The sequence below is a fragment of the Sander lucioperca genome, chromosome 6, assembly GCF_008315115.2.
Source record: "Sander lucioperca isolate FBNREF2018 chromosome 6, SLUC_FBN_1.2, whole genome shotgun sequence".
In the NCBI taxonomy this organism is placed as follows: domain Eukaryota; kingdom Metazoa; phylum Chordata; class Actinopteri; order Perciformes; family Percidae; genus Sander; species Sander lucioperca.
In genome coordinates this window covers 21,439,509-21,451,810 of record NC_050178.1, presented here as the reverse complement: position 1 = coordinate 21,451,810, position 12,302 = coordinate 21,439,509, and the positions used below count along the sequence as shown (strand labels likewise).

Sequence of the window (12,302 nt, the reverse complement as noted above, 5' to 3'; positions counted from 1 at the left end):
ATAAAGCATTCATTAGTTCTTGTTGACTGGGCCGAACCAGTTTGCCTACTGTTGCTCTAACATTCCTGAGGCACTGATCTCCTTTGCTGTTTGTTTGAGAAGCAGGAAGAAAATCCCCAGTATGCACTTGGGTGTTCTTTTACTATTTATTTATTATTTATACATATGGCTGTATATTGGAATCTGTGGAGTATAGTTATAAGGCCTGGCTCTTGCATAGTCAGAGTTGTGAACATTTTTAAACCAGTATTTTTTATATTATTGTTGTTATTATTGATAAACTGCTGATATCTTGCCCGTTATCAAGTTTAACTCGCCCTGTATTTTTTCTTGGGGATGTATGAAAAATTAAATTGTATTTTAAATATTTTACCATCTTAACAATCAGTGTAATATTAACGCATACCTAACGACTGATGTAGCCTAGTATCATCTTTTCATTACTGCTGCTACGGCTTTGCATGGTTGAGCAGTGTTAGAAGATGGGTTAGGTCTATGTTACTGTGTGTTCTGATGTTTGCATGGCTTCCTATGCTGAAGGTGGATACTGTTTGATGTGTAGCTGTGCTGGGGTTTTTGATGCTTCCTGTGGCACTGCATGGCAAGCTGAGAAAGCGTTTCTGTTGTTTTAGCTGTCTGTATGGTGTATGGTTGACTCTTGCTTGTGTAGTTTAATCTGTACTAATGTCTTGTTAATTTTCTGTCTGTGTAGTTTAACCTGCACTAAAATCTTGCTGTTTCTTGCTGCTCTGGTCTAAAATCATCTGGCCGAAGGACTATAGTTGAAAATTAGCCTGCTGGCTAACACTGGCACATTTACAGAAATGTTGATTAATGTGTGTTGTCCTTTATTAATAAATACAAATACAAAATATCATTTAAAAAGCATTTATTTGTGCTTGTTGACTGAGCTAAAGCAGTTTGCCTGCTGTTGCTCTATCATTCCTGAGGGTGGCAGCAGAGGACAATATATAAATTATTCCCTCTAATAAACTACGCTCATGTAAAGCATGGGATCATCTGATATTTTTTTAATTCTAAATAATCTGTTCTATTTTTTTAACTGTTAGACGTTGTTGTGGCATTATTGTAAAAGGTACACAGTCATTTTAATCAATTTTATTTCAACATTATATCAATCGAAATGTTATTTTATTATAAGATTATAACATGAGCACAAACTAAAGCCTGCTATTTGAAGTTTTTGAATCCAACAAAGTAACCTACAGCAAAGTATGATTTTCATGATGTGGTGGAAGCAAGCCATCTATTTATCTTCCTGAACTGAATGGTTGTGTCCCATTGCAGAATAAAATACTTCCAAATGCCTAAAATCCATCTTGACTCCTGTGTCATATATGAGTCAGTTCAAAGGTTAACAGAGAGGTCAAATCACTAGAACAGGTGTAAATATGTGAATAACACACATCTCAATGCTGACTTCATGTGTAGTATTTTGTTTTAGCAATTTAATTTCCTAAGTAGATACTCAAAATAAATGGAAATAAAAAAAATTGACTCAAAATATGAAAATATTTTTTCAAAAACATTTAACAAACATTGAAACATACATGTATAAACAGCAACTGGAACATGCGATGAAACGTTTGCTAGGGTTGCACATATATTAGTCAATAAAAAGGGGGCCCAAAATCACATTGACAAATAAGACTGGTTGCAGAAAACAAACAAAATAAATACACCAAACTAAATTTAAAAAAGATAAATAAATAACAATTTGCTTGTTCAGTCACTTCACTGGCACAAACAGTCAGTCGCAAGCAAAAATGACCCTCAGTGTATATTTAGGGACTCCAGGTAAGTTAGGACATCTCTGAGGATTTCAATCTCGAGGTCCACTCGGCGGCCTCCAAGAGGGTCAAACTGCTCTTCAACTTGTTGAGTCATCACAGTGTCCAGAGTAAAGCGTGTCTGAGGCACTTGCACTCGTTCAGACCGGTGGATATCAGGGGGCTCTCCTGCAGCAGCTGCGTCTCCAGTCCCTGCAGCTTCATCCTCTCTTGTTGGAGCAGCACGGCCACCACCCATTGCTCCTGCAGTGCTGTCTGTCTCACCAGCAACTTCCGAGGGCTCAGATGCAAACAGATCCCTGATTGCTGTGGTTGGCTGTCTCTGCTGTGCTAGGCAACCACTACCAAGATGGCAAGGGGGACTGCTGCCTCTCTGTCCTTAGACCATGGTGGTTCCACTGGTTCGTGAAGGAATTCAAGTCCCTGTTGATCCTTGGTAAATATACATAGTGCAGTGCCCAATGATGCATTTCATTATCAGGGTCCACTGTACCCTCTCTCTCAAGAAAAGTGAAGAGGTCATGGTAAACATTGATTACTCCACGCCACATGTCACCCTGAGTCTTTCAATCTGCTGATTGTGTGTACTCGTTCCTCTTATGGCACTGCCTCTACCAGAACCTCAAAAGACACTCATCAGCAGGCAAACATTATTGTTCTCGCCACCACGGTCTGTCCGTACCCTCGAGGGGACTCTTGGGGGACATACTTGGCCACTGCAGTCATGAAGCACTCCAACAAAGTGCTGCTGCGGTTGTTGTTGTACGCACGTAGGAATAAGGCGGCTGTAGCCATCTATTAAACTATTAATCCTTTTTGTCAAGAAGTTTTCCGAGTTGTCAGATTTTCTGGTAGGCTACTCTTTGGTCCCTAGTAGTTGAATTAAGAGTATATTTGAAAATCTGCTTACGCTTCATTTTAACCCCCCACATGGTCTTAAGTAGTAATAGACAGGTATTTGCAGGAATTAAATATCACTATATCTGAAACCCTTTTAACAATAGACCTAGATAAAATGTACAATAAAAGGCAAATGTGATGCCATTAGGTTCTTAGTGTGACAGCGTTTAGTCAGTTTTTAGTGTGACAGCACTTATTAAATTTAAGCAGGTAATAATGAAAATAGCTCCTCACCACTTTTTTATTACATCTTTGGGAGGATGATTGGGATTGGTTAATTAAATAAAGTATGAGCAGCCAGTGCCTACTGATATCTCCAATACAAAACTAACAAATACAAAGTTTAGCATTTTCTTTAGGATACTCAAACAAACAGCAAAGGAGATCTGTGCTTGATTAGTGTTGCCTGACCTTCTTTACTGATTGGGTGATTACAGTTCAAATCTATTGGCTGTGAAAACCACAGGGTGGAGCTGATTATCAATACGCCACCAGGGATTAAATGGCTGGTGACGTCACACGCTTCGTTGTGTTTATTAGATGTGTGGTAGCGTTTATTAAACGCCAGGTGGCGCCAAGAACGGTGTTCAAAACGCCGTGAAAATTGTGACGTATTATGACCCATTTGGCTTTTCACATACACATACAAATTTACGCCTACTAAAAACGTCTAAACTAAACACGTTGCCTTACAAACGTCTGAAACACGTCTTCACTATCTGAAGACGTCTGAACTGAGTATGTCGTCAATGTGACTTTTCCCCTAGCTTTATTGATCACTGGAGTACAGTACATCTCATTGTTTAAATTCTGAACAGCAAACAAGTAGAGAGTACTCGATGATCCCCCCCCCCCCATCCTGGAGTTCACTTACTTTAAAAGTTAAAAAGAAAGACCACAAACACATCACAGTAACTTTATGCTTTTATTGTGAAAAGAGACAAAACTCAAAACTAAACATGACACAAGTCAACGGCATTTCTACAATTTCATGATCACAGCTTCCATCTTTAAAGAAGTTTACAATGTTCACCAGGAATCTGTTCAATCATTCTCAATTATTTTATACAAAGTTCATTCATTAGTTTATAACAATAACCTGAACTATTTCTGTTAGTGTGATCCTGTACAGACTCAACTGATCAGCAGTGAGAAACAGGAGGAGACTCTCCGTCCTACACAGGACACAGAGACAGTGAGGCACCAGAAGACCACAACCCAAACCCAGGATAAAGAGTCTGAGTGAATGTGGTGTTGAAGGTGTGGAGGAGGATCAGTGAGTCAGAGGAGACTGTGTAGAAGGACAGAGAGCCAGCAGGACAGTCCACATACACTCCTACTCTACCAGAGACAGAGGAGGTGATGAATGTTTTTCTGTTATTGTGCCAGACATAGTAACCACCATCATAGCAGTTCAGACTCCAGGACTGATCATTCCATCCAAACATACAGTCTCTACTGTCTCCTCTCCTCCTGATTCCTCTGTAACTCACTGATATAACAACATCTCCTCTCCTCTCAACCTCCCAGTAACAGTGACCAGTCAGACCATCTTTACACAGCAGCTGAGGACACCACTCAAACCTCTCTGGATGATCAGGATATGACTGATCCTCATCCTCAACACGTGTCACCTTCCTATTGTTGTCAGACAGTTTGAGTTTTCTGTTCACTGTGTTTGTGTCCAGTGTGAGTTCACAGGAATCTGACGGATAGAACGAGACACAACACAGCAGCAGTTATTAACCAATCAGCACTTTGATGATGACATGAGAGGGTTGAATGAGTGATGTCACAGTTTGATGAATTAAACACACTTACACTCCCTCAGAACTGGTGTCAACCATCTGACTCCAGCAGGCTCCACCCTGAAAGGAGGAGGAGGGGGGCATTACATCACTCTCACACACACAGCTTCGTTCTGATCAAATTGGGTTGGAATTTACTCATTTTATATTCATATGTGGGATGTCAATCAATTAAAATATTGAATTCAGTTTAAATCCCTTTAAAGTGTCCTATATCTGATCTATATCACTAACCAGACTACAATTTGCATTAACTGTATATTGACTCTCCACTACATTTCAGCATTTACATAGACTGCCTATTCATATATATTGCGTTATAACTGATTCAACACCACTAACTAGATCATAATTTGCACTAACTGTTCATGTTTGTTTTTATTTGGCTCTACACTACATCTCAGCAGTGTTATAGACTATTCTATTCATGTATACTGTGTTATTACCATATCACTTTCGCATACCCTTCGTCTTACTTACACCTCACCTTGCACCGGCTTTGTAATGCCTACTTAAACTGTACTTTATGTAGCTTTTTGTATTCTGTAGTCCTGTATTGTATTGAATGTGAAACTGCAAACTGCATGCTTATGCTCTTCTTGGCCAGATCGCCGTTGCAAATGAGAACCTGTTCTCAATGGCCTACCTGGCCTAGGCTATATGAACGCTGGGTTATTCAACCAAAGCAGCATGAAAATAAATTGGAATTGGAATGGGAAATTAATGAGATATGTTATAGAGTACAAATAACAGTGTGTGCTTATTACGTTTGGACATTTATGAATTCATGATTTAGACAAAAGTTGATGACGTCGTCCTGACTTAACAATAGGAGAATCAGGGTGACTTTAAAGGGAGTCTGGGAACTTCTTCCCTGGGATCAAACCTTTTACTGTTTAGGCTATCGTTACATTTGACGTGTGTAACGGCCATAAAATGATGTCTTTTTCATAGACTAAATGTTACCTAATGACGACATCAGCTGAAACAGACCAACCTGGTCTCACAGAATTCTAGATACTTGGGTTCAGCGATAGCAGCGTCCCTAGCAACCAGCTGTTTATCTACGGTAGTGGAGGGCCGTGTATTTTACACCTGGGCCTTCAGTACTATCCTACAGAAGTTAAATCACCTTTGAAAAACCTCACCATGACACTAGGACATTACCGTGTGGAACAACGTGATTTACCACAAGGCTCAACACCTAGAGACACCTAATACACTTCTGTACAGCGTATACAATATATAAATTACATATGAAATTGATATATTTTAAAAGTTAATATATAGGCCTTTAATTATAAATATATAATTTATATAATTTTCAGATTCTGACAATCTCTTGGCCAGCAGAGAAGGCCTTGCTGGCCCTGACGGCCCTCCTCTGATCTACAGATCGAGTCATAACAATGAATAATATGATTAATAGTGGATGGCTTGTGGGTGAAATAACATATAAATAACTATAAAATGCGTGCAAATGCTGAATAGCTAAATTGCTAAAACTAAACTGGATTAATAGCTTACATCCGTAAGAAGAAGTTGAAGTAGTGAGAATAGTTGGAAAAGTGGGAATGGTTTTAATTAACATGAATTTCATTAAAAAGTTGAATAACACCACTAATGTATAAAAGATGTGGAACATTTAAAAATTTAAACATTTTTTTTGAAAAGCTGACGCTGAACTGAATTGTTGGCTTGAAAAGTTCAACGATGTAGAACATTGTGAGGTCTGAATTTATTTTCTTGCTGAAATTATGAATAAGTATGGATGAAATGTGTGTGCTGTGAGAAACATTGATGAAAATGCAGAAATATGAAACAAATTGTTTGAAAAATCTCAAATGCATTGCATTGCACTGCTGAAAAACTTGGAAGTTGAAATGTAAAATTGTCAGTTGGAAGCTGAACTGCATTACCTTCATAAGCTAAGAGCTGAAATACATTTCTAGAAAAGCTGGAAGCTAAACTGTAATACTGTCAAAAAAGGAACTTCAAATAAATTGACTAAAAAGGCTGAAAGTATAAATAATTTTATTATCAGACATCCGTTGCATAGAACAAACAAGCATGACCCTAAAGAGCTGAGAGGTGAATATATTGCCTGAAAAGAAGGGGACTATATATATGGATATAGGAGAGAGACAGAGAGAGAGAGTGAGTGTGAGTGTGTGTGATGTTGTGTTAATGTTCATATTTCTGTCTGTAGTTGCAATTTGACTGTCTGGCAAAATGCTACGTCATGCTTACTAATCAGTGACCATGTTTGTAAACACAGCAGAGATCCCTTTGATCTCTGTAATCAGCTGACAACCATATCACCAGCTGTTAGACTGCTCCCATTAAGAGACACTGAGAGTGACATGTGACAAGAAGGCTCAGACAGCTTAAACTATAGGTGGCATCAGTGAAATGACATCATTGGGAGCGCCACAAGGCCTTTGCGTATGGTGAATTTGGGGACGTTTTATGAAACTAATAATAAGATTATTGTATACCGGTGGCCACCTTTTCCAGGTACCAGTAGGGAACAGAGAGCCGGGGTGGTCTGAGAGATCACTCAGATCAGATCTTAATACCAGGTGAAAACAGGGCCATAGATATCCCAGAGTGCACCTGGACGACAGGCTACAGTGGGCTGGAAACACTGAGACCCTCTACAAGAAGACCACACACCCAATGAGACAACACTACTTCTAGTTTGCTGGAGGTTTCACAACAACTCACCTCCATCTTCCTCTCTCCATTTCAATTCGCTCCCTCACACTGTTCTCCATTTTAATCTCCCTTACAGATCGCCTTCTTTTTAAAGTAGTGGTGTCTCCATGGACTGGACACTCTTCATGGAAACACAGCTGGGTTCAGGTTCAGGTTCAGGTTCAGCTTCAGCAGGGTCTGGTCTCTGATGGGTCCTATAAATGTAGTCATTTATGTTTTGCTAATTAGCATACAACAATTTCCTTTACCATTCTCACCTCCTCTCTCTGGCTCTCTGCAGCACTTTTTTGGAAGTGGATTTTGCACTGTTGTATTTTTTGTGGTGTGAAAGTAAATAATTAGACTTTTACCGTGTGGTCTTGTGGATTTTTTAATGTGGATTAAGATGCAGAGATTTAGAAGAATGTTGAGCTACGGCTTAATTCTGTGGAAACATTTTGTAACTTAAATGTGTGCATACTAATATATCTGAATGCAGGAATTTCAGTCAGAAGTTTTTTCTCGCCACTGTCGCACCAAATGAGTGCTGAGAGTGTGTTCTCTATTGGTAGAGTGTCCTGATTAGAATTGGACTCTACTAATAACATGGTAGTGAATCTGAACTCAAAGTTGCATCTTAAAGAAGAGCCACTAGTTCCTGTTGGAGGAGTACCAGCTCATAGTGACCAGTTCCATATTAGTTGATTTAGTTAGAGAATAAAAGAGCTGAGTCATGTTGTCTCCACATCAGTCCTGTCAGTGAATACAACGACCGACACTAACTGCTGCAGACAGCTTTCTGATCTTCATCACAAGAGTCCTGAACACTTTCTCAGGAAATAAGAAGAGAAGTAGAAACATTATATTTAACATTACAGAGCCAGAAACTAACCCTGAAGAGACCAAAGACTAACGTGGTGTTAAAGTACCAAACAGATACTTACAGTTTCTTCAAACAGTCCAAAATGTCGACGTAGAAAAACTCAGGTGAGTTGTTTCCTGATGAGTCACAGCTCCACCTGTCAGGAAGCAGATTTTCACAATAAGAGCTTTGATTCTTCTTTCTATGTAACCGCGGTTGTTTCTCCCGTGAATGCAACACGAGGAACTTTCCACACGTCGAGTTCCAACATGTTTTAAATGTGAACAAACTTTATCGTAAACAGACTCAGTGACGCAGTGGAAGAAGTACTCCAAACTATTAATACTACACGGTGAAATTACTCAGTCCAACATCCTGCTCTGTTACTAAATGTACTTGATGTAGAAGTAGCAGTGAGAGAGCTGATTCTCTGGAACATTACATCATGTTTTACTGCTGATTCATACTTTGTATGTAAACTGTGAATGAAAAAAACAGACTCAGCTCGCTGTTCTCTGGACGTTAACAGAGAAAACCTCAGCAGAGAACTCCACATTACAGACAGCACATTGAGGGCATTGCACTGCATTTCATCATTTAACAGGAGAGACAGAACTAACCAGTTTCTAGCTGAACTCAGGCAGCTTCGTCAGGAGGAGGAAGAGGACAGAAAGAATCCTGGAGAACCAGAAACACTCTGACTAAAGAGATCAGAGGAGCCAAGAAGAGCTACACTGAAAAGATGCAGAACAAGTTTTCAGCCAACAAGGCTGTGTGAGAGCAGACAGGCCTGCAGGACATCAGCTGCCTGATAATAACTGGATGGATTATCATAGAGTGGGCGTGTCTGTGAAGAGAAGGCTCGGCCTAGAGAAACATTTTCATTCAGATACCTGGAGGTCAAAGGTCAACAGACCCCTTTGAAAATGGACATGCCAGTTTCCTCCTCGCCAAAATGTAGCCTAACTTTATCTCATCCCCCCGCCTCTTCTTGAGCTGACTTGAACTCCTTTATAGTTTCATCTGGAAAAAACTGTGAATTTGCAGAGTAACACGCTGTCAGATAGATGGAGGACAATAACAAGTACAAGCTTTCCTTCTGAGATTAAAGCAAGTATTCAGACATGTTACTGCAGTAAAAGTACTAATAGCACAGCGTAAAGTTCCAGCTGCTGGCTGATCAGATAACTAACGTGGAGAGAAAACAGACAGACTCTCTGCTCCCTGAACTCAACACAATATGAAAATGAAAAAGTGAAAGACTAACGTACTGGACTGCTCTGATTGGAGGGTTTCTCACGCTGCAGCTGGACCTGGAAGATCTCTGGGACACCCAGACATCTTATCTGACAGCAACACAACCAACCTGTTACAGCTTCATCAGGAGGAGGAGGAGGAAGAGGAGGTGGAGGAGGAGATAGAAAGACTCCAGTAGAACCAGAAACACTGTGACAACAGAGATCAGAGGAGCAGTAACTCTTCATAACAACCAGCAGTGATAAACAGGAAATTAAACTTCAGTTAAAAGTTATTTTAACTGTTAACAAACAACGACATGATTACTGATTATTGGTAATGTTGTCATCTGTTATTTTAGAGAGAAATACCAAAATAAAGAACAATCCAACTAACCCAAAGTCCCCAGTTAGTCTTCATCTCTGAAGAATGTGGATGTAATGGAGTTGTGAGAGTGTAATCTGTTCCTTTGAGATGACGCGAAGGACTAAATGGTTGAATCCAAGCTGCAGCAGTGCTGCTGTGTGCTGTCATGGTGTTTGATCCAGAGAGAGCAGACAGACTCCAGGGGGACACATTTAAAAGATGCTTCTCCTGAAAGAAGAACTAAAGAACCAGCAGTCAGTCGGCTGCTGGTTCTGGAACATTCTCTCAGACACACGATGGACCGACTCACCTCCATGTTTGGAAATCTCTAAATAATATGGCGAGTGGATTGTGTCATTCAAAGGATACCCAGGAGAAGGAGAAGGAGCAGACTACCCTCCCTGTCACTGCCAAACAGTGTGGATTTATGAATTGATTTAATAGGGATTGCAGATGAGAGACCAGCGGCGACTAGGCAGTGAGTGCATGTTTTGAACGCCGTTCTTGGCGCCACCAGGCATTTAATAAACGCCACCAGATGCCTATTAGTTACCTGGTATAGGACATCTGAAGACATGAAAGGGGAGAGAGAGGGGGGGATGACATGCAGCAAAAGGCCGCAGGCTGGAATCAAACCCAGGCCGGCTGCATTGAGGAGTAAACCTCTACACATGGGCGCCCGCTCTACCAACTGAGCTATCCAGGCACCCCACAGCCAATTAATTTGAACTGTAATCACCCAATCAGTAAAGAAGAAGGTCAGGCCACACTAATCAAGCACAGATCTCCTTTGCTGCTTGTGTGAGTAGCCAGAAAGGTCATAATACGTCACAATTCTCACAGCGTTTTGAACGCCGTTCTTGGCGCCACCTGGCGTTTTGATGTTATTACTTCTACATATCATTAAATGTTCAAATATGTGAACTACAGTATAGTTATATCATTTATAAAGCATGTATTAGTTCTTGTTGACTGAGCTAAAGCAGTTTGCCTGCTGTTGCTCTAGCATTCCTGAGGGTGGCAGCAGAGGACAATATATAAATTATTCCCTCTAATAAACTACGCTCATGTAAAGAATGGGATTATCTGATTTATTCTAGTCTAAAGAATCCGTTGCAGTTTTTGTTTAACTGTTAGACATTGTTGTTGTGACATTATTGTAAAAGGTACACAGTCATTTTAATCTATTTTATTTCAATTGAAATGTTATTTTATTGTAAGATTACAACATGAGCACAAACTAAAGCCTGCTATTTGAGGTTTTTGAATCCAACAAAGTAACCTGCAGCAAAGTATGATTTTCATGATGTGGTGGAAGTACGCCATCTATTTATCTTCCTGAACTGAATGGTTGTGTCCCATTGTAGAATAAAATACTTACAAATGCACAAAATCCATGTTGACTCCTGTGTCATATATGAGTCAGTTCAAAGGTTACCAGAGAGGTCACATCACTAGCACAGGTGTAAACATTTCTGAAGTTAACTTTTTTAACCACCAGCCACAGGGACTTTTTACCAGCCTCATAAAGGTGAAATCAGGACTTGCTGTGTCTCTATGATCCTGTCCTATTCATGGTAGCCTACTACTGATAATCCTGCATAGGGATTCACATAGACAGTGAAAGTTGCAAAAAGTTTAAATCTATTTTTGTATAGTTTTTTAAAAATAAAAAGGAAACTTGTTTTGGGGCGAATAAGAATTATTACTATTAATGAATGAATTACTCTGGGCTGAGATTTCCTAGGAACCAAAAAGGCTCAGGATGCTGCACACGTTGGTAAAATATGAAAACGGCTGGTGGATTTAAGACACAAAATTATAATTTATTGAATGAATCAAATATGAACATATGTGTCACTGTCAGTGGCTTGTTGTTCTTGACATTGTTAGTTCATTTCCTATCCTGGCCTGGGACACACACACACACACACACACACACACACACACACACACACACACACACACACACACACACACACTCATGGGTAGGGCTGGTCACCGAACGTCGATACTTTTATGGCACCGAAAAGTTATTAATCTTTTTCAAGTTTTTTCCCTCACTTTTGTCTACCTTGATCAGACCACAAACACATCACAGTAACTTTCTGCTTTTATTATGAAAAGAGACAGAACTCAAAACTAAACCTGACACAAGTCAACGGCATTTCTACAATTAGATGATCACAGCTTCCATCTTTAAAGAAGTTTACAATGTTCACCAGGAATCTGTTCAATCATTCTCAATTATTTTATACAAAGTTCATTCATTAGTTCACAACAATAACCTGAAATATTTCTGTTAGTGTGATCCTGTACAGACTCAACTGATCAGCAGTGAGAAACAGGAGGAGACTCTCCGTCCTCCAGAGGACTCAGAGACACTGAGGAACCAGGAGACCAGACCCCAAACCCAGGATAGAGAGTCTGAGTGAATGTGGTGTTGAAGGTGTGGAGGAGGATCAGTGAGTCAGAGGAGACTGAGTAGAAGGACAGAGAGCCAGCAGGACAGTCCACATACACTGCTACTCTACCAGGGACACAGGAGGAGGAGATGGATGTTTCTATGTTATTGTGAAGGACAGAGTAACCACCATCATAGCAGAACAGACGCCAGGACTG

At 40.0% G+C, this 12,302-nt stretch overlaps 1 long non-coding RNA gene across 3 annotated transcripts; it reads right to left on the bottom strand.

The window, feature by feature from the left end:
* Window positions 1–4,217: 4,217 nt before the first annotated feature.
* LOC116052965 lies at window positions 4,218–9,728 on the bottom strand. 3 transcript variants are annotated; one of them, XR_004105706.2, is made up of 5 exons: window positions 9,346–9,425; window positions 8,161–8,235; window positions 7,312–7,431; window positions 4,529–4,533; window positions 4,218–4,228 (listed from the first exon to the last, which is right to left on the bottom strand). It is a non-coding gene; the product is annotated as an uncharacterized LOC116052965 (long non-coding RNA). The 3 variants fall into 3 exon arrangements; XR_004897591.1 differs by lacking the exons at window positions 4,218–4,228; window positions 4,529–4,533 and having other exon boundaries at window positions 6,764–7,431; window positions 9,350–9,728; XR_004897590.1 differs by lacking the exons at window positions 4,218–4,228; window positions 4,529–4,533 and having other exon boundaries at window positions 6,764–7,431.
* Window positions 9,729–12,302: the final 2,574 nt, after the last annotated feature.